Source organism: Heptranchias perlo, unplaced genomic scaffold, assembly GCF_035084215.1.
Source record: "Heptranchias perlo isolate sHepPer1 unplaced genomic scaffold, sHepPer1.hap1 HAP1_SCAFFOLD_414, whole genome shotgun sequence".
Taxonomy (NCBI): Eukaryota; Metazoa; Chordata; class Chondrichthyes; order Hexanchiformes; family Hexanchidae; genus Heptranchias; species Heptranchias perlo.
In genome coordinates this window covers 81,426-90,875 of record NW_027139426.1, presented here as the reverse complement: position 1 = coordinate 90,875, position 9,450 = coordinate 81,426, and the positions used below count along the sequence as shown (strand labels likewise).

At 52.2% G+C, this 9,450-nt stretch overlaps 1 non-coding gene across 1 annotated transcript; it reads left to right on the top strand.

The window, feature by feature from the left end:
• Positions 1–6,426: 6,426 nt before the first annotated feature.
• Positions 6,427–6,498, top strand: trnaa-ugc (transfer RNA alanine (anticodon UGC)). Its single transcript has one exon. It is a non-coding gene; the product is annotated as a tRNA-Ala (tRNA).
• Positions 6,499–9,450: the final 2,952 nt, after the last annotated feature.

Genomic DNA, 9,450 nt, shown 5'->3' with positions numbered 1-9,450 from the left:
TAGTCACTTGGAGGGATAGAGAGAGAGAGAGAGAGACCGCACCGTAGTCACTTGGAGGGATAGAGAGAGAGAGAGAGAGAGACCGCACCGTAGTCACTTGGAGGGACAGAGAGAGAGAGAGAGAGAGACCGCAGCGTAGTCACTTGGAGGGATAGAGAGAGAGAGAGAGAGAGACCGCACCGCAGTCACTTGGAGGGACAGAGAGAGAGAGAGACCGCACCGTAGTCACTTGGAGGGACAGAGAGAGAGAGAGACCACACCGTAGTCACTTGGAGGGATAGAGAGAGAGAGAGAGAGAGACCGCACCGTAGTCACTTGGAGGGATAGAGAGAGAGAGAGAGAGAGACCGCACCGTAGTCACTTGGAGGGATAGAGAGACAGAGAGAGAGAGACCGCACCGTAGTCACTTGGAGGGATAGAGAGAGAGAGAGACCGCACAGTAGTCACTTGGAGGGATAGAGAGAGAGAGAGAGAGACCGCTCCGTAGTCACTTGGAGGGACAGAGAGAGAGAGAGAGACCGCAGCGTAGTCACTTGGAGGAATAGAGAGAGAGAGAGAGAGACCGCACCGTAGTCACTTGGATGGATAGAGAGAGAGAGAGAGAGAGACCGCACCGTAGTCACTTGGAGGGATCGAGGGAGAGAGAGAGAGAGAGACCGCACCGTAGTCACTTGGAGGGACAGAGAGAGAGAGAGAGAGACCGCACCGTAGTCACTTGGAGGGATAGAGAGAGAGAGAGAGAGACCGCACCGTAGTCACTTGGAGGGATAGAGAGAGAGACCGCACCATAGTCACTTGGAGGGATAGAGAGAGAGAGAGACCGCACCGTAGTCACTTGGAGGGACAGAGAGAGAGAGAGAGAGACCGCACCATAGTCACTTGGAGGGATAGAGAGAGAGAGAGAGAGAGACCGCACCGTAGTCACTTGGAGGGACAGAGAGAGAGAGAGAGAGAGACCGCACCGTAATCACTTGGAGGGATAGAGAGAGAGAGAGAGAGACCGCACCATAGTCACTTGGAGGGATAGAGAGAGAGAGAGAGAGACCGCACCATAGTCACTTGGAGGGATAGAGAGAGAGAGAGAGACCGCACCGTAGTCATTTGGAGGGATAGAGAGAGAGAGAGAGAGAGACCGCACCGTAGTCACTTGGAGGGATAGAGAGAGAGAGAGAGACCGCACCGTAGTCACTTGGAGGGATAGAGAGAGAGAGAGAGAGAGAGACCGCACCACAGTCACTTGGAGGGATAGAGGGAGAGAGAGAGAGAGACCGCACCGTAGTCACTTGGAGGGATAGAGAGAGAGAGAGAGAGACCGCACCGTAGTCACTTGGAGGGATAGAGAGAGAGAGAGAGAGAGACCGCAGCGTAGTCACTTGGAGGGATAGAGAGAGAGAGAGAGAGACCGCACCGTAGTCACTTGGAGGGATAGAGAGAGAGCGAGAGAGACCGCACCGTAGTCACTTGGAGGGATAGAGAGAGAGAGAGAGAGAGACCGCACCGTAGTCACTTGGAGGGATAGAGAGAGAGAGAGAGAAAGACCGCACCGTAGTCACTTGGAGGGATAGAGAGAGAGAGAGAGAGAGACCGCACCGTAGTCACTTGGAGGGATAGAGAGAGAGAGAGAGACCGCAGCGTAGTCACTTGGAGGGATAGAGAGAGAGAGAGAGAGACCGCACCGTAGTCACTTGGAGGGATAGAGAGAGAGAGAGAGAGACCGCACCGTAGTCACTTGGAGGGATAGAGAGAGAGAGAGAGAGACACCGCACCGTAGTCACTTGGAGGGACAGAGAGAGAGAGAGACCACACCGTAGTCACTTGGAGGGATAGAGAGAGAGAGAGAGAGAGACCGCACCGTAGTCACTTGGAGGGATAGAGAGAGAGAGAGAGAGAGACCGCACCGTAGTCACTTGGAGGGATAGAGAGACAGAGAGAGAGAGACCGCACCGTAGTCACTTGGAGGGATAGAGAGAGAGAGAGAGAGAGATCGCACCGTAGTCACTTGGAGGGATAGAGAGAGAGAGAGAGAGACCGCTCCGTAGTCACTTGGAGGGACAGAGAGAGAGAGAGAGACCGCAGCGTAGTCACTTGGAGGGATAGAGAGAGAGAGAGAGAGAGAGATCGCACCGTAGTCACTTGGAGGGATAGAGAGAGAGAGAGAGAGACCGCTCCGTAGTCACTTGGAGGGACAGAGAGAGAGAGAGAGAGAGACCGCACCGTAGTCACTTGGAGGGACAGAGAGAGAGAGAGAGAGAGACCGCAGCGTAGTCACTTGGAGGGATAGAGAGAGAGAGAGAGAGAGACCGCACCGCAGTCACTTGGAGGGACAGAGAGAGAGAGAGACCGCACCGTAGTCACTTGGAGGGACAGAGAGAGAGAGAGACCACACCGTAGTCACTTGGAGGGATAGAGAGAGAGAGAGAGAGAGACCGCACCGTAGTCACTTGGAGGGATAGAGAGAGAGAGAGAGAGAGACCGCACCGTAGTCACTTGGAGGGATAGAGAGACAGAGAGAGACCGCACCGTAGTCACTTGGAGGGATAGAGAGAGAGAGAGACCGCACCGTAGTCACTTGGAGGGATAGAGAGAGAGAGAGAGAGACCGCTCCGTAGTCACTTGGAGGGACAGAGAGAGAGAGAGAGACCGCAGCGTAGTCACTTGGAGGAATAGAGAGAGAGAGAGAGAGACCGCACCGTAGTCACTTGGACGGATAGAGAGAGAGAGAGAGAGACCGCACCGTAGTCACTTGGAGGGATAGAGGGAGAGAGAGAGAGAGAGAGACCGCACCGTAGTCACTTGGAGGGACAGAGAGAGAGAGAGAGAGACCGCACCGTAGTCACTTGGAGGGATAGAGAGAGAGAGAGAGAGACCGCACCGTAGTCACTTGGAGGGATAGAGAGAGAGACCGCACCGTAGTCACTTGGACGGATAGAGAGAGAGAGAGAGAGAGACCGCACCGTAGTCACTTGGAGGGATAGAGAGAGAGAGAGAGACCGCACCGTAGTCACTTGGAGGGATAGAGAGAGAGAGAGAGAGACCGCACCGTAGTCACTTGGAGGGATAGAGAGAGAGAGAGAGAGAGACCGCACCGTAGTCACTTGGAGGGACAGAGAGAGAGAGAGAGAGAGACCGCAGCGTAGTCACTTGGAGGGATAGAGAGAGAGAGAGAGAGAGACCGCACCGCAGTCACTTGGAGGGACAGAGAGAGAGAGAGACCGCATCGTAGTCACTTGGAGGGATAGAGAGAGAGAGAGAGAGACCGCACCGTAGTCACTTGGAGGGATAGAGAGAGAGAGAGAGACCGCACCGTAGTCACTTGGAGGGACAGAGAGAGAGAGAGAGAGACCGCACCGTAGTCACTTGGAGGGATAGAGAGAGAGAGAGAGAGACCGCACTGTAGTCACTTGGAGGGATAGAGAGAGAGAGACAGAGACCGCACCGTAGTCACTTGCAGGGATAGAGCGAGAGAGAGAGAGACCGCACCGTAGTCACTTGGAGGGATAGAGAGAGAGAGAGAGAGAGACCACACCGTAGTCACTTGGAGGGATAGAGGGAGAGAGAGAGAGAGACCGCACCGTAGTCACTTGGAGGGACAGAGAGAGAGAGAGAGAGAGAGACCGCACCGTAGTCACTTGGAGGGATAGAGAGAGAGAGAGAGAGACCGCACCGTAGTCACTTGGAGGGATAGAGAGAGAGAGAGAGAGAGACCGCACCGTAGTCACTTGGAGGGACAGAGAGAGAGAGAGAGAGAGACCGCAGCGTAGTCACTTGGAGGGATAGAGAGAGAGAGAGAGAGACCGCACCGCAGTCACTTGGAGGGACAGAGAGAGAGAGAGACCGCACCGTAGTCACTTGGAGGGATAGAGAGAGAGAGAGAGAGACCGCACCGTAGTCACTTGGAGGGATAGAGAGAGAGAGAGAGAGAGAGACCGCACCATAGTCACTTGGAGGGACAGAGAGAGAGAGAGAGAGACCGCACCGTAGTCACTTGGAGGGATAGAGAGAGAGAGAGAGAGACCGCACTGTAGTCACTTGGAGGGATCGAGAGAGAGAGACAGAGACCGCACCGTAGTCACTTGGAGGGATAGAGAGAGAGAGACAGAGACCGCACCGTAGTCACTTGGAGGGATAGAGAGAGAGAGAGAGAGAGACCGCACCGTAGTCACTTGGAGGGATAGAGAGAGGGAGAGAGAGAGACCGCACCGTAGTCACTTGGAGGGATAGAGAGAGAGAGAGAGAGAGACCGCACTGTAGTCACTTGGAGGGATAGAGAGAGAGAGAGAGAGAGACTGCACTGTAGTCACTTGGAGGGATAGAGATAGAGAGAGGGAGACCGCACCGTAGTCACTTGGAGGGATAGAGAGAGAGAGAGAGAGACCGCACTGTAGTCACTTGGAGGGATAGAGAGAGAGAGAGAGAGAGACCGCACTGTAGTCACTTGGAGGGATAGAGAGAGAGAGAGAGAGACCGCACTGTAGTCACTTGGAGGGATAGAGAGAGAGAGAGAGAGACCGCACCGTAGTCACTTGGAGGGACAGAGAGAGAGAGAGAGAGACCGCACCGTAGTCACTTGGAGGGATAGAGAGAGAGAGAGAGAGAGACCGCACCGTAGTCACTTGGAGGGATAGAGAGAGAGAGAGAGAGAGAGACCGCACCGTAGTCACTTGGAGGGATAGAGAGAGAGAGACCGCACCGTAGTCACTTGGAGGGATAGAGAGAGAGAGAGAGAGAGACCGCACCGTAGTCACTTGGAGGGATAGAGAGAGAGAGAGAGACCGCACCGTAGTCACTTGGAGGGACAGAGAGAGAGAGAGAGAGAGACACCGCACCGTAGTCACTTGGAGGGACAGAGAGAGAGAGAGAGAGAGACCGCACCGTCGTCACTTGGAGGGACACTCCCGAGGTTTCAAGGAACACTGACTATTTCTCTTTGTTAAGTATCACCTTTTTGCACTAATTGTGATGTGATTAATAAATCGGTTTTGCCTTTAACCGTAATACCAGTACCAGTGGTGATCTTGTTGTTGTCAGGAACCAGTCCTTCGATTGGATTAGATTATAATCCTGAAAATAGTGGTTTAAATCCTACAATTGGCGACCAGGAAGGGACTATTTCTGACAACAGCTAAAACCTGGTGGGGGATAGTTACAGAATATAAATTGATTATTTCTCCATTAAAATGCAGTGAGTGGGGGATAGTGACATAATATAAATTGATTATTTCTCCATTAAAATGCAGTGAGTGGGGGATAGTGACATAATATAAATTGATTATTTCTCCAGTAAAATGCAGTGAGTGGGGGATAGTTACATAATATAAATTGATTATTTCTCCAGTAAAATGCAGTGAGTGGAGGATAGTTACATAATATAAATTGATTATTTCTCCAGTAAAATGCAGTGAGTGGGGGATAGTTACATAATATAAATTGATTATTTCTCCAGTAAAATGCAGTGAGTGGAGGATAGTTACATAATATAAATTGATTATTTCTCCAGTAAAATGCAGTGAGTGGAGGATAGTTACATAATATAAATTGATTATTTCTCCAGTAAAATGCAGTGAGTGGGAGATAGTTACATAATATAAATTGATTATTTCTCCAGTAAAATGCAGTGAGTGGGGGATAGTTACATAATATAAATTGATTATTTCTCCAGTAAAATGCAGAGTGGGCGATAGTTACACAATATAAATTGATTATTTTTCCAGTAAAATGCAGTGAGTGGGCGATAGTTACATAATATAAATTGATTATTTTTCCAGTAAAATGCAGTGAGCGGAGTGCACACCCACCACGGGTGGTCTCATAAAATGAGGACAATCAGTTCTTTCCTTGGTTCGAGTTTTATGCAATCTGGGGGTTTTGTTCAGTGGTCGAGCGCATGTTTCGCATGTGTTGAGGTCCTGGGTTCAACTCCCAGCATCTTCCTAATTAATTTTCCACCAGAATTACCCACGGAAAGTTGAATGACGTTTTTTGAGCTCAGCGAGTTCCAACTTCTGAGGCTCCACAAGCATTAAATTGTCCCGGAGCGGGACTTCATCTCTCGGTCCCCTCAACAGCTCAACTCAAAGCAGCCGCCGACTGAGGGGAATGTGTGACGGTGCAATATCGAGCGAGCAGTCCCAGCTCTTGTTCCTGTTTGACGCTCTGTCATTCTTCCATCTCACTTTATGATTCAGAGGTTGGATTTCAGCCTTGTCACTGACCATTAGCGATTGGGTTTTTTTTATTTCCGCAGATTTTTTTTGGAAAGTTCAAAGTAAAGAGGAGCAGAAACCCCGTGAACTGAAGCAGAGGTTGAACATTGTGAACACGCGGGACCGCTGGGCATCTCGATGTCCTGGAGAGACGGAGCAGAAAGCTCACGGCTTCACTTCGAAAGTGTCTGCTTGTTTATTTCTCAGGTATTTTTTGACCCGTGAGGATGTCGCTCAGTGGAAGAGCGCATGCTTTGCATGTATGAGGTCCCGGGTTCAATCCCCGGCATCTCCAAACAAGTTACATTTCAAATTTTGGATTCAACTGTGAGAATATCATCTGAGATTCGCCTCACATTTACACACAAGGAGAGACAAGAGTTTCTTCACCTCGCGAAAAACCGAACGCTCCGCACAGAATATAATTCAATGGGAGAGCGCCCACGATGTTTGAATGGCTCCCATCTCAAGGTTGAACAGCTTGCCCAGTGAAAGATTATTTCCAGTTTCACAGATTGGGGGGAAGCAGCGGACCGGCGTTCCGACCACAAAGAGGGAAGAATAGTCTGGATGTTGGGAGCTTCTTTTCCCACAGAGTACTGAGCATCTGGAATGCATTCCCGGCTCGTGTGGTGGGTGCTGACACTCTCTGGTGCGGTGGGTGCCGACTCCCTCTGGTGCGGTGGGTGCCGACCCTCTCTGGTGCGGTGAGTGCTGACTCTCTCTGGTGCGGTGGGTGCTGACTCTCTCCGGTGCGGTGAGTGCTGACTCTCTCTGGTGCGGTGGGTGCTGACTCTCTCTGGTGCGGTGGGTGCTGACCCTCTCTGGTGCGGTGGGTGCTGACCCTCTCTGGTGCGGTGGGTGCTGACTCTGACTCTCTCCGGTGCGGTGGGTGCTGACTCTCTCTGGTGCGGTGGGTGCTGACCCTCTCTGGTGCGGTGGGTGCTGACCCTCTCTGGTGCGGTGGGTGCTGACCCTCTCTGGTGCGGTGGGTGCTGACTCTCTCTGGTGCGGTGGGTGCTGACTCTCTCTGGTGCGGTGGGCGCTGACTCTCTCTGGTGCGGTGGGTGCTGACTCTCTCTGGTGCGGTGGGCGCTGACTCTCTCTGGTGTGGTGGGCGCTGACCCTCTCTGGTGCGGTGGGTGCTGACTCTCTCTGGTGCGGTGGGTGCTGACTCTCTCTGGTGCGGTGGGCGCTGACCCTCTCTGGTGCGGTGGGCGCTGACCCTCTCTGGTGCGGTGGGCGCTGACCCTCTCTGGTGCGGTGGGCGCTGACTCTCTCTGGTGCGGTGGGCGCTGACTCTCTCTGGTGCGGTGGGCGCTGACTCTCTCTGGTGTGGTGGGTGCTGACTCTCTCTGGTGGGGTCGGTGCCGACCCTCTCTGGTGCGGTGGGCGCCGACTCTCTCTGGTGCGGTGGGCGCTGACTCTCTCTGGTGTGGTGGGTGCTGACTCTCTCTGGTGGGGTCGGTGCCGACCCTCTCTGGTGCGGTGGGCGCCGACTCTCTCTGGTGGGGTGGGCGCTGACCCTCTCTGGTGGGGTGGATGCTGACCCTCTCTGGTGCGGTGGGTGCTGACTCTCTCTGGTGCGGTGGGTGCTGACTCTCTCTGGTGCGGTGGGCGCTGACTCTCTCTGGTGGGGTCGGTGCCGACCCTCTCTGGTGCGGTGGGCGCTGACTCTCTCTGGTGGGGTCGGTGCCGACCCTCTCTGGTGCGGTGGGCGCTGACCCTCTCTGGTGCGGTGGGTGCTGACCCTCTCTGGTGCGGTGGGTGCTGACTCTCTCTCCACCTTTTTTCTGTTTTTTTCTGGTTTGTAACCGCTCCCAGGAGATTCCATGTTCCCGGCGGGTGGGGCTGGTGGTGTGTGTTGGAAGTGTCCAGTCACGATGCTCCAGGCATTTGGGGCAGGATTGATGAACGAGCTGGTCTTTTCCTGCCCGTCATGTCCGTCTGTTACCCCAGATCGTCAAGGTGTTTTTAGTGAAGTGATCTTTAAACACAAAACCCTCACCTGTGCCCAGTCCTGCGTCCGTCTATAGTGAAATGAGACTCAATGCTGTCTGGGCCTCACCTTGTCCTCCTCCTTTTACATTATTATATTGTCCGCACACAGTGATATGTTTGGTTAAGATGAAAATACAAATTATCCGTTCTGGGCTCCTCCAGTCTCTCTGTGTTTCTCTCTCCTGCTAAACTGACTGACTGTCAGATAATAGTAACTGGTGTCGTCTCCATCCCGTTCTCAACACCCAGACACGACTAGTGACTGAATAAATTCAACGCTCACAGACAGTCCAGTGTCAGACAGTTACAGACGGTTTCTCTCCACCTTTCCTTACAGGACTGGCGAATGATGAATGCCCCGTCAGACCGGTTGATATACAGTAAAAGGGACAGTGACCGTCTCACCAATAGCACCGGAGGTCTGTTCACAGACACAGAATCAGTCTTTCCCTTTCTATCAGTGTGTCTATATTACGCTCAGTAACAGTATCCCGCCTCCTTGTACAGCACTAGGGAGAGAGAAAGACAGACAGACAGAGAGAGACACACAGACAAACAGACACAGTATCAGTCTCACACTTCCCATCAGTGTGTCCGGTTCACACTCAGTAACAATATTCCACCTTCATGTACAGCGCTAGAGAGAGATAAAAACAGACAGGCACAGTATCAGAATTACACTTCCTATCAGTGTCTCTGTATCACTCTCAGTAACAGTCTCCCACCTTCATATGCTGTTCAAAAGAGTGAGAGAAACTGACCTGTAATGTCCCGTTTTCACCCAGGAACAAATTGGAAAATATTCCATTCCAATTTCTATTCCAAGGTGGAGTGACAGAAGATGCAGTCTCATCTCTCACTGATATTATTTCAGAGACAGACACATTATTAATCCCACTCTCAGGGACAGTGTCACACATTTAACCCTGTCTTGCATGTTGTCCCCTCTGCAATCTTGCAGCTCAGGGCCGCTCTGTATTACTCTCAATGACCGAGAGTTTCACTCCGATTGAAATAAACTGGGACTGTTGCTGCCTGATATTAATCCTACACGGTCCCAGCAAATCCACCGACTCCCACTTTCCTCCCCCGTTTCTCCAGGATTGGTTTGAGGAATCCTCCCTCCAGTTTCGGAGTCAAACGTTACTTTATCAGTAAGGGAGCCAAGAATGAACAGAACCCATTGGCTCATTCCACAGCCGCTCACTTTATCTCTGAAAGACTCTTTACCATCAAAAGAGCCCGA